The following is an 11,341-nucleotide window of genomic DNA, read 5'->3' on the forward strand; positions in this document are numbered from 1 at the left end:
CGGATAGGAGAACAAGGGGGGCCGCCAAGATGGAGCGTTAGAGGCCACCTCAGCCAGGGTCTGTAGGCTGAATTACGGGCACCGCTTTTAGGCCCCAGGGCTTGCAGTGGAAATCACCGCAGTATTGTAAGCTGAGGCAGACAAGCATCAGATGTGCAGTCTATCCCTCGATATAATGCTTTAATTGCAAAGCTCTGGCCGCCAGCCACACTTTCCCCCATTGTTCTTGTATTTTTAGATAAAGCAGGGATTTTAATTAGGAATTTATGGGATTTTGATTATGTAGCTCTTACGTGGTATGAGTTAACTGGGTTAGAATGTGTAAATACACGTGCGGCAAGAACCACAGTTGCAAATGAGGATAATTTTGCAGGGCTCCAGCAGGGGGCAGCCCAGCCAGCTAATAAGCTGGCTGGCAGTGGGGAATCCCCAAGCTCGGATGGTCCTGTTAATGGAAAATATGGCAGGAGGGCTGACATGACAGGCCACACGTCCAAGGAACTCACTCTGCACCGTGGGAAGCCCCTGCATACCCAGGGTCTTATTTCTTTCCTTGCCTTCTTACAGAAAAGGATTCTTGCCTGGGCTACTACACAGTAGGCAGCTATGGGGAGGAAACCGAATGCAGACCCCAGGTCCTTCTCATCTTCAATCACTGAAAGGGACCCTTCGCCAAAACTGTCCCTCAGGTTTCACCACTTACCTACTTCTCTTTCTAATGTTTCATGGCGCTGTGTAAGGTTTTTTGTTTTTTTCTGCGGTACGCGGGCCTCTCACCGTTGCGGCCTCTCCCGTTGCGGAGCACGGGCTCCGGACGCGCAGGCTCGGCGGCCACGGCTCACGGGCCCAGCCGCTCCGCGGCACGTGGGATCCTCCCGGACCGGGGCACGAACCCGCGTCCCCTGCATCGGCAGGCGGACTCTCAAGCACAGCGCCACCAGGGAAGCCCATGTGTAAGGTTTTTTGTTGTTGTTGTGAGGGGATGGAGTAGTGAACACATCAGAAATCCTTCCCTGGACAGCCCCCGAAGTGGCCGTTTCCAGGCCGGCAACCACTTGCAGTGTGAGAGAGAGACCTAAGGAAATCATTCTGACAGCAGTTTAATCTTGGCCTGCACTAATGACTGGCAGCCGGATTTGCCCAGGTCTTTTACATAAAGGTCAGGCAAATACAGGAGTGCTACTGGATTTCCATGCGGGCGTGATAAAGCTGAGTTCATGTTAAAATTCACAGTACGGCTTTGTCTTCGCAGTACCAGGAGCCTGGAATTTCATTCCATGGCCACACAGTCATGTGGAATCTGTGCCTGTCACTCTCCTGAGGAATCCCACACTGCCCTCAGGGACAGCAAAACCCTTCATGAGTGGGCCTTCCTCCCACCCCATCATCGCCTGCTGCGCCCCCTGCAATGGGTTCCGGCCACACCCACCCACCCAGTGACCATGCTGGGCCATGGGCCCACCTCTCTGCCTTTGTCTCTGCTGATCTCACTGCCAGGAACACCTTTCCCACCCTGCCCTCAGAAGCTCCTCTTCATTCCTCAGTCCTGGTTCAGGTGCCACCTTCTCTGTGAAGCGTCCCCAGACCCTCGGTCTGTGCTCTGGAAGGCAGAGTAAAGATCACAGGTTCAAATCCTGGCTCTGCCACCTTCTACATGACCTCTAACCAATAACTTACACCAGTTTAGGCCTGTAGTTCTTCATCTATAAAATGGGATAAAAGAACCTACTTCATAGAGGTGGTGGGAAAACGTAATATGCACGTAGAACGCTTAGACGTGTGCCCAGCATTGAGCAAATGCTAAGTAAATACTCTCATTTTCGTCACGGTGGTTGTCACTGTGCACTTCTTTTACGGCACACATCACACTCAATTACAAGTGTTCTTTTTTTTTTTGCGGTACGGGGGCCTCTCACTGTTGTGGCCTCTCCCGTTGCGGAGCACGGGCTCCGGACGCGCAGGCTCAGCGGCCATGGCTCACGGGCCCAGCCGCTCCGCGGCACGTGGGATCTTCCCGGACTGGGGAACGAACCCGTGTCCCCTGCATCGGCAGGCGGACTCTCAACCACTGCGCCACCAGGGAAGCCCTACAAGTGCTCTTTTACTACTTACTGTAAGGTCCCCCAAAGCAGGGCTGATTTTCTCTGTATATAGAACAGTAATAAAGCTCTGTCTCCTACTAGCTATGCAACTCTGGGCAAGTTACTTAACCTCTCTGGGCCTCAGTTTCCTCATCTGTAAATGGAAATAATAATATTGCTCACTACCTCATGGGTGGCACGAGGATTACATGAGCTAATGCAATTAAACACTTCGCATGTTGCCTGGCAACCATAAGCACCTGGTTAACATTAACAACTGTGATGATGGTCATCACCATCCCCACCCACCACCCACAGCATCACTAATTATCACCATCACCACCAGCATCTTCTCCCTCTTCAACACCCTAGCACAGTGCCAGACAGGTGCTGAATGCTAATCGGGTTTCTGCTGAATCGGAATCCCCCTGTAATAAATGAGGGCATGGGTGGCAACCACACAGAACCTCAGATGGGTTCTATGGGCATCAGCAGCAGGGGGCTGCCTGTGAGGAGACCGCCAGTGAAGAGCCAGAACCTCAAAGTCACCCCTGAGACAAGACTGCACTACGCTTCTTGCCATCCTTCAGGAGAGACGCTTGTCCCACTGCCTGACTCAGTCTGTGGCCCAGCAGGCCCTCAAAGGAGAAAGTAGAATCAAATAGTGAACTACCAGAAGCTACTAGGGACACCTAACACGCCTCCTGAGCTGGGTATACTCTCTTTTCCTCCTTTGCTTCAGTCTCCTGACAATCTTCCCCACGTCAAGGCCCCCAGAGACTAGAACATACTATCAACTTTTCAGAGAAACCAACATCCTGCCCTTCAGAGTCAGGCAGACCTGATTACAAACTCTGGCTTAGGCCTTTCTAGCTGTGTGACTTTGGATAAGTGACTGCCTGTCTCTGAGCCTCTGGTCGCTCCTCTGTCAAAGGGAAACAGATGATAATGCTCACCTCTCAGGGGACTTCAAAGGATGAAATAAGATAATCCATGCAAAGGAGATTGTGCCAGATGCAAAACGCAATCACGGGGCCTCTTGTTCAGAAATTATTAGAGTTTCAAGAAGCGACAGCAGAACATGAAGCCGAACACAGGGCCTTCTGAGCACAGGACTGTGTGACTGCATGGGCTGCATCCTCAGAAAGCCAGTCTTGACCAGTCAAGCACTGAGCACAGTGCCCGCATCCAGAGAATGTTCGCTCTTCCTTTCAGTGGAACCAAGCAACGGCGCTGACAGTGTGATAAAATTAGATGCTCCCAACTGTTAGGAGCAGCTCACTTTTATTCAGAGCTTCACTTGTATCCCAGCTGCCTCCTGAAAGGTCCAGCAGAGCTTGGCCGCCCTGCTCCTGGAAGATTTGCCTCTCTCTGTGATGCCCGCATCCTGACACCAGGACAAGTGCAGGACCTCTGGGTTAATGCACCTCCTTCTCGCCTCCATCTCTGATTTGTCCAGCTGGTTTGGTTTTGCCAGCAGGCCTAGCCCTTTGATTCCCGCCTGCCATGGGTTGTGTGAACTGGCAGCCCACAGATGTGTCTGGCTTGGCACCCCCCCCCCCCCCAATTATTAATTAAATTGTGAGTTAGTTGCCAAGATTTAATAAACAATAGAGTTCACAAAAAAATCAAAAAGGGGATCTTCTCCTGGAAATGTTCAAAACTGGCTAGCAACACAGGTCTGAAATCCCACATAGCAAACATCAGCTAGAACCAAGCAGCACACTCTCTAAGACAGGGCATGGCTCATCAGTTTGCCACAGTCCTCACTGCTCCCTAATGTCTCACATCAGACCTGCTTTCTTCACTCCCGACTCCTGCTGCCAGCTCCCTCTGGCCAGTCGAATTTCTGTCTGCAGGATGGCACTCTGACCCAAAGAATCAGCAGAACAACGCACACACCTGGGACTTTTACAAAGGCCTTATCATCAAAAGCAAAAATCATGGTTTAATAAAACTCCTGACCAGGATTCTGAAATTACTAATTCAGCTCGAGAGAAGAGGCTGCTTCTGACCAGGCAGCTTTCCCAATTCCATATTTATTTTCAAAGAGATTTTATTTTTCAACCAATTAGAAATGAATCAGACAGTTGCTCCATCTATAAACGTGGGCCATTCCTCTCTGTGGACTTGGACCTCCTTCATACTCCTTCCAGGGCTACATGTTGCTGGTCTGTGTGTAAGAGGATAAAAATGGAAAGGAGGTACCAACTTACACCCCCCTCTCCCCCCATGGATGTGATGTGCAGATGAGGGGCTGCTAGGAGGGTCAGAAGATGTGAGGCCAGGCAGGGTCGGGACTCAGAGAATGAGCCGGTCTCAGAAATGTCTTCCAGTGGAAACTTAGACTTATGCTGTCTAATACCTAACCCTCTCTGAGCATCTGCGGGAGGGAGGTAGGGTTTAATGACCTCCCCACAGCCCTTCCTCCTCCCAGCTTTTATTTCCACATCTACCAGAATCTGAGTAAAGTGCCTCCATTCTGCTTTTTCCAAAAAATTAAAAAAAAAAAAAAAAAGAAAAAAAAGAAAGAAAAACAGTTTTCAGTGGCATATGTCATCACTGAATTAATGCTGTTTGCCTTTTACTGGCTTGGCTCTCATCCCAGTAGAAGCAAATAAAAACGGAGTACAATGTACTATAAATGCTACAGGCAGTGAGACATCAGATGGACCTTTCTGAAACGCTTCCTACCCCACAGTGAGGGCTTAACTTCTGCTTCAGGACAAGAACCCCTACGTGGTCAAGACTAAAATGAGCTTGGATCTGAGAGGCCACTCTCAGGACTCGGGGAAAGTAGGATTCTTTCACTTTTCAAGAAAGATTAGGAGCAGATGTCTGCACACTCAGACATCTACAGCCGGGTTCAGCCGCGCACAACAGGACTGCATTTGCTCTGATAAGGCCACTCCTTCAAAACCACCCGCAGCTGTGAATTAAGGCGCTGGTTTTTTTTTAAAAAAACTGTGGTAAAACACACATAAAAGTCACCGTCTTAACCATGTCCAAGAGTACAGTTCAGTAGGGGTAAGCATATCACACTGTTGTGTAATCGATTTCCAGAATCTGTTTTTCATCTGCAAAACTGAAACTCTGCACCTTTTAAACAGCAATTCCCCTACACCCCGACCCCAGCTCCTGGTAACCACCATCCTACTTTCTGCCTTATGACTTGATTACGCTCTAGGTACCTCACCTAAGTGGACTCATATATATATATATATATATGTATATGGACTCATATACATACATACATACATATATATATATATATATATATATATATTTGTCTTTTGGGGACTGGCTTACTTCACTAATAAGTCCTCAAGGTTCATCCATGTTGTAGCATGTGACACGATTTTCTTCTTTTTTAAGGCTGAATAATATTCCACTATAGGTATATACCACATTTTGTTCATCTATTCATCGGTCATTTGGGTTGCTTCCACCCCTTGGCTACTATAAATAATGCTGCTATGAACATGAGTGTACAAATGTCTCTTCAAGACCCCGCTTTCAATTCTCTTGGGTAAATACCCATAAGTGGGATTGCTGGATCATATGGTAACGCTATTTTAAATTTTGTGGGGAACCTCCATACTGTTTCCCAAGTGGCTGCACCACTTTACATTCCCACCAACAGGGCACAAGGGTCTCCATTTCTTCACATCCTCACCAACACCTTATTTTCTATTTTGCTTTGGTTTGGGGGTTTCGTGGAAGCCCCCCTAATGGGTGTGAAGTAAACAGGTGGCCGCTTTTTTTATACGGCCACGAAATTTGTCTTATTTTTCTGGAGCCCTGGCATTAGCTAAATCAGAGACACGATTGTGGGTTACAAATACATATATTCTCCTGCAACGGGACACGGGTTCCATGTTCCGATTACCACGTCTGAGCTGGATTTGGAGCATCTGTCATGTGTTTCAATTTATATCACCACTAGGAGTTCTCATCAATAAGCCCTCCTTACCATTTCACACAGAGCTCACTTAATCAGACTCAACAGTGGAACTGTCATGTGTATTTCCATTCGGTGCTGAAAAATTGAGGGCGTTTGATAAATCCCAATTTAATTCGAAGTCCCATATATACGGCAGGTCCTCATCTACCAGAAATCACCGCCACAGACACGTCATTGCAACGTCACGTGGCTCTGCCATCAGTCAGGACTCACGTCAAACACACCACTCCTTACAGCCTGAATTCCTGACCCCAGCCTCTTTGGAAACCTCGGTGCTCTTGGTGAGGTCTGGCTGCCTGCACTAAGAGATACACAGGCTGTCCTAGTTCAAAGATCACTCAGTGGCGGGCAGAAACTTCCAAGGACCCAGACACTCCCTGGGAGGAAACTAAATCACACGGGCGCCTTCAGGGCACCCAAGCTAGTTCTTTCCAACACTCCCAGGAAGATCACAGCCAAGACCCGGGGCAGGCAGAATTACGTAGAAAACTTCTCCCCGCAAAAAACCTGACCAACAAAACTAGCCCAGGCTGCAAACTGCCACGGTTGTCCATACGAGTGCCTGTTCTATTTTATTTTAAACAAAGTATGCAACATTTTCCTACCTCCAGATACCCCAGCTGAGTTTCACATTCACGGTGTCTGCCCTATCTTCATGAGCCTGTATTGCTGCTTCTTTCTGACCTTAAATTAACTACTATTTTTTCCCTCAAGTAAACTTCTTTGAAAAGGAACTTTACGTTAATACTATAAATCATAGTTTCTCCACCATGGCACTATCAACGCTTTGGACCAGGTCATTCTTTGTTGCGGGGCTGGTCTGTGCCCTGTAGGATGTTTAGCAGCATCCTTGGTCTCCTCCCACTAAATGCCAGTAGCAGCCCCCTCCTCAGTCATGATAACCAAAAAATGTTTCCAGATATTGCCAAATATCCCTGCAGGGAAGGGGAACAAAATCATCACTCTGGTTGAGAACCTGTGCCATAAATTAAAAAATGGTATCTTTTTAAAAGTACACATTCAAATACTCGTTTAATAATTAATACTGCACCTGAAACTATCTTGTGTTGCCCACTCAGGGAGCAAGCCCCTAAGGCGGGATGCAGGCAGCACCACGGTGGAGTCAGGGCCCATGTCTGACCCCCGGTCTCACCACGTCTTGCCCGGGGCACGTTCCTTAACCGTCTGAGCCTCAGTTTCCTCACTGGCCTAATGGCAACAAGGACAGCACGGGCCTCCCGGGGGATAAGTTGACAGCACATTTTGGCTTTTAGCACAGACAACACCAGCACGGAACAAATGTTAACCAGTGATGTAATTATTTTTATAATCAAAGGTTTTCTTTAGAGCTTGAAACTTCCAAAGAGGTGCCCAAAGGAGTGGGGTTTGCCCAAAAGGAGTTGGGTGGCTGGAGCTTAGCACCCTTGACTCTGGCTCAGAGCAGAACAGCAGCCCTAAGTCGCTGACCAACACTGTCCATTCCTAGCTCAGGGGCAGGACAAAGGCCAGCCAGGGGCCAGTTCTGGCCTGGAGACTGTACTTTCCCGACCCTTAAACTGGACTGTCTCTTTTGCTGACCCCGAGAAGGCAGTCCACAAGCTTTCGGTGAATGAGTGTTTACATAATGGGGTTCTGACCAAGATTGAATCTGAAAAAGGAGCCCTGATTTAAGGAAAGAAAAATGAAAAATCCCAGCACTGCTTGATGAGTTTGTAGACAATGCCCACCCTGAAATGCTTTTGCTGGGGCATGCCACATACCATCCCGAGAACATTTTACGGCATCAGTAGGCATCTGTGGGTGCCTACAGCACATTTGAGCTGTGCCTCCTGAGGGACGGACCATGCCTACTGCCTGCCTGATCTCTGTATGTGTCTGAGTCGGCCCCTTCTTCTAGAGAAGCATTCCCCTCTTCCCCTTCCCTGCAAGTTAATACTAAAGCTACCACTCATAGCACTTGAAAAGATGTTATCAAACATCAAGCCTTTTTGAGATGCTGGTAAAAATATAACACAGTTTGTAACTTTAAACGTTGACGCTTTTTTCAAAGAGACTAAATATTGATTTAAAGAATTGTTTTTAACACGAAGAAAAAATAAATGTGGAACAGATTTAAACAAATGTACATCCACAGTCTTTCAAAGAAGTCACCACTAACATTAAAATGATGGTGATTTCGTTTAAAAAATAAACACCAAGCTGGAGGAGGCAGATGGAGAAAAGGCTGAGATGGATGGAAGCAAAGTAAGACCTTGGGGGTCGTGGACAATGCAGGGTTTTCGGGTTTTACCCTCAAGTTACTCACATCTTTCATCAACCAGTGGGTACACACGTTTCTGCTTAAACCAGGGGTCGGCAAATGACAGCTCACCGATCAAATGAGGTCCACTGCCTGTTTCTGTAAACAGCGTTTCACCAGAACCCAATCACATCCGCCCATTTGTGTAGTGTCTCTGGCGGCTTCCGTGCTACCTGGCCGCGATGCACACTTTCAGCAAAGACCTATGGTTCGCAAAGCTGAACATGTCTGCTCCCTCTGGCTGTTTGCTGAAGAAATTTGCCAATCTCTGGCTTAACCGATCCCCACCACTACTCCCAGTCTGGAACTGCCTGGAATTCTAAAGGAAGCTCCCTTTTGGCTTTGGGAAGGAGTGGACGTTCCCATTGAGATGAAGGTGGCAAGGGAGATGCTCTGATTCACCAGTGCTGGGGACAGAGCGGCGTTCCTGGAGGTCATTTTTAAAGCCAGCTCATTGGGGACCACAGTCTCCACATGCTCTTTAATGTCCAAGGACGACTGCAGAAGAAAGACCTATGAGGGGCCTCCTCATAAGCCACCAGTGCCATCATGTGGCCCTCGGGCTGCAGAAAGCTCCTCCTTCCTTGTCACCGACAAGGGTGACTCTGCACCTCCTTTGGCACTAAGGGCTCTGCCTATCCCCACTTTACAGACAGACTCTGGGCAGAGACTGGCCTGAGGACCCCGCGTGAATAAAGGGCAGAGCCTACTGTAGGGATCCGACTCCAGAGCTACCCTGCCAAGATGGCAGACACTCAGATGCCTGCAGCGTTGAAACTTGAGACCCACACGCCCCGTACCTGGAGGTGGAAATACCCCAGGTTTACCACCTGTTTCTTCTCCCCTTTCCTTGGACTCTGGAACTTGACTCCCATTGCAATGACTCATTTCTGCTTACTTGGACTACGCCCCAGGTCCCCACCCTCACCAGTCTCTCAAGGTATCAACACTCCCAACCCAAGCTCTTAGCAAGCCGCACTTTTCAGGAGTGTGGACAAAAAAATGTTTAAGAGCAGCAGGCTGGGAAATGCAACTTGCCAGAGCCTCCAGTCCAGAGGCCAAACCACTCAAGCTTGACAAGCAATTCCAGGTCCACCGCTTGTCTTTGGAGAAACCACAGTGGTCCGAGTCACCATTGCCATCACCTCCTAACTCTACTCCCCGTGTCTGTTCTTGCCTCCCCAGATGTCCACACAGAGGCCCACATGACCTTCTGAGAAGGTTAATCAGATGAGTAACTCTCTTGCTGAAATCCATCACTGCTTTTCCATACCCATTAGAATCAAATCTGCATCATGGCTGATGAGCCCGTTCCTGATCTGAGCTCTGCTTGTCTGTAAACTCATCCTGTATCCTTCACCTTGGCGGTCTAGACACACTGGCCCTCTGATGGCTCCTTGACTGATCCTAATTAGTTCTCACTTTAGGGTCTCTGGACCTGCTGCCTCTCCTGCAGCCTAGAACGCTTGTTCATGGATCATGGCATAGCTAACTCCTTCTCACCGCCTGGGTCTCCATTCAAATGCCATCCCTTGACCATTTGATGCTATACTGTCCCTGTCCCCGACTCCAGCACTTGACGTTATGCATTTGTTTACTGGAATATTCTCAAGCTTGTCCATTAGAACATAAAGCCCAGGAGAGCAAGGCCTGACTAGATCTAGAGTCTACTTCCAGTCCTAGTCCAGTGCCTGGGACACAGTGGGTACTCTATAAATATTTCTTCAATATCTTCAAATGCAAGAAATCCAACTTTTTCACAGCAAATTCCTAGAGGGAATGTCACTGCTCATGCGCGAATAGCTTCAAACAGCTTCACAAGTGGCTCGATATTTCCTCCACTCAATTCCTTGGAGGGCCACTCTGCACTTTTCCCTAAAACCAGGACAAAGTGAGCAACGCCCATAGCAAACCCACACTTCAGAAAATGAGTCCATACCAGCTTTAAGGAGGAACGTAATTCAAAACATGAAAATTTATTCTAAGTTGTATCTTAACATACGAGGTCTCAGCTTTAGATGAATTTTAATGTTTACAAGTGCAAAAGCAAATAAATATTTACCAGTTGCTTTTTTTTTTTTTTTGCACTCTTATAACTCCACAACAGCTTAGATGCAAAAAAAATTGTTGCTAAACATCTTGTAGTCTGGCAAAAGAAAGAATTTCTTATTAAGAAAACCCCTCACAACAATAACAACCCCTCACGCTCAGGGCTCCCTTGTAGAAACTATCAGGATGGTTCATTAAGATTTGAGCGTGGACTTCGCTGGTGGCGCAGTGGTTAAGAATCCGCCTGCCAATGCAGGGGTCATGGGTTCGATCATCGGTCCGGGAAGATTCCACATGCTGTGGAGCAACTAAGCCCATGCGCCACAACTACTGAGCCTGTGCTCTAGAGCCTTTCAGCCACAACTACTGAGCCCGTGTGCCACAACTACTGAAGCCCATGCGCCTAGAGCCCATGCTCCGCTACAACAGAAGCTACAATGAGAAGCCCACACACTGCAACGAAGAGTAGCCCCCGCTCACTGCAACCAGAGAAAGCCCGTGCACAGCAACGAAGACCCAAAGCGGCCATAAATAAAAATTTAAAAAATGAAAAAGATTTGAGCATATGACAGAGTCACAAAGTTGCCCTCGGTCAGCGTGATGGGGATCACATCCTCCCCGTGGAAGCCAGACCAGCCATGCCCTGGTCTTACCATCCAGGAACTGGCTAATTCACAGAGCAAACGGGGCTTTGAGAGTGGGAGCCCTGTTTCTCGGGCTGGGATCATGGGCTAATACCAGCTCTCCCCATCCCCACGCTTTCAGTTTTAATGTAAATGTCACTTCTCCAGAGGGGCCTTTCTTAATGCAAAAAGCTCCCTGCCCTCTTCCTGATTATTTTCTCTGACAACACCCTGTTTATTTCCTCTATTATTTACCGTACAGTTAGCTCGTTTTCTGGCTTTTCAGCAAACTTGCTCGCTTGCTTCGTAACATTCCTGCCTTCCG

The 11,341-nt window shown here is 48.2% G+C and overlaps 1 protein-coding gene across 1 annotated transcript in view; it reads right to left on the reverse strand.

Moving 5' to 3' along the window:
* PTPRG (protein tyrosine phosphatase receptor type G) overlaps window positions 1-11,341 on the reverse strand; it is a 313,959-nt gene that overhangs the window by 88,388 nt on the left and 214,230 nt on the right. The gene's annotated exons all lie outside the window — the stretch shown is intronic.

This window comes from Lipotes vexillifer, unplaced genomic scaffold (genome assembly GCF_000442215.2).
Source record: "Lipotes vexillifer unplaced genomic scaffold, Lipotes_vexillifer_v1.1 scaffold8, whole genome shotgun sequence".
Taxonomy (NCBI): domain Eukaryota; kingdom Metazoa; phylum Chordata; class Mammalia; order Artiodactyla; family Lipotidae; genus Lipotes; species Lipotes vexillifer.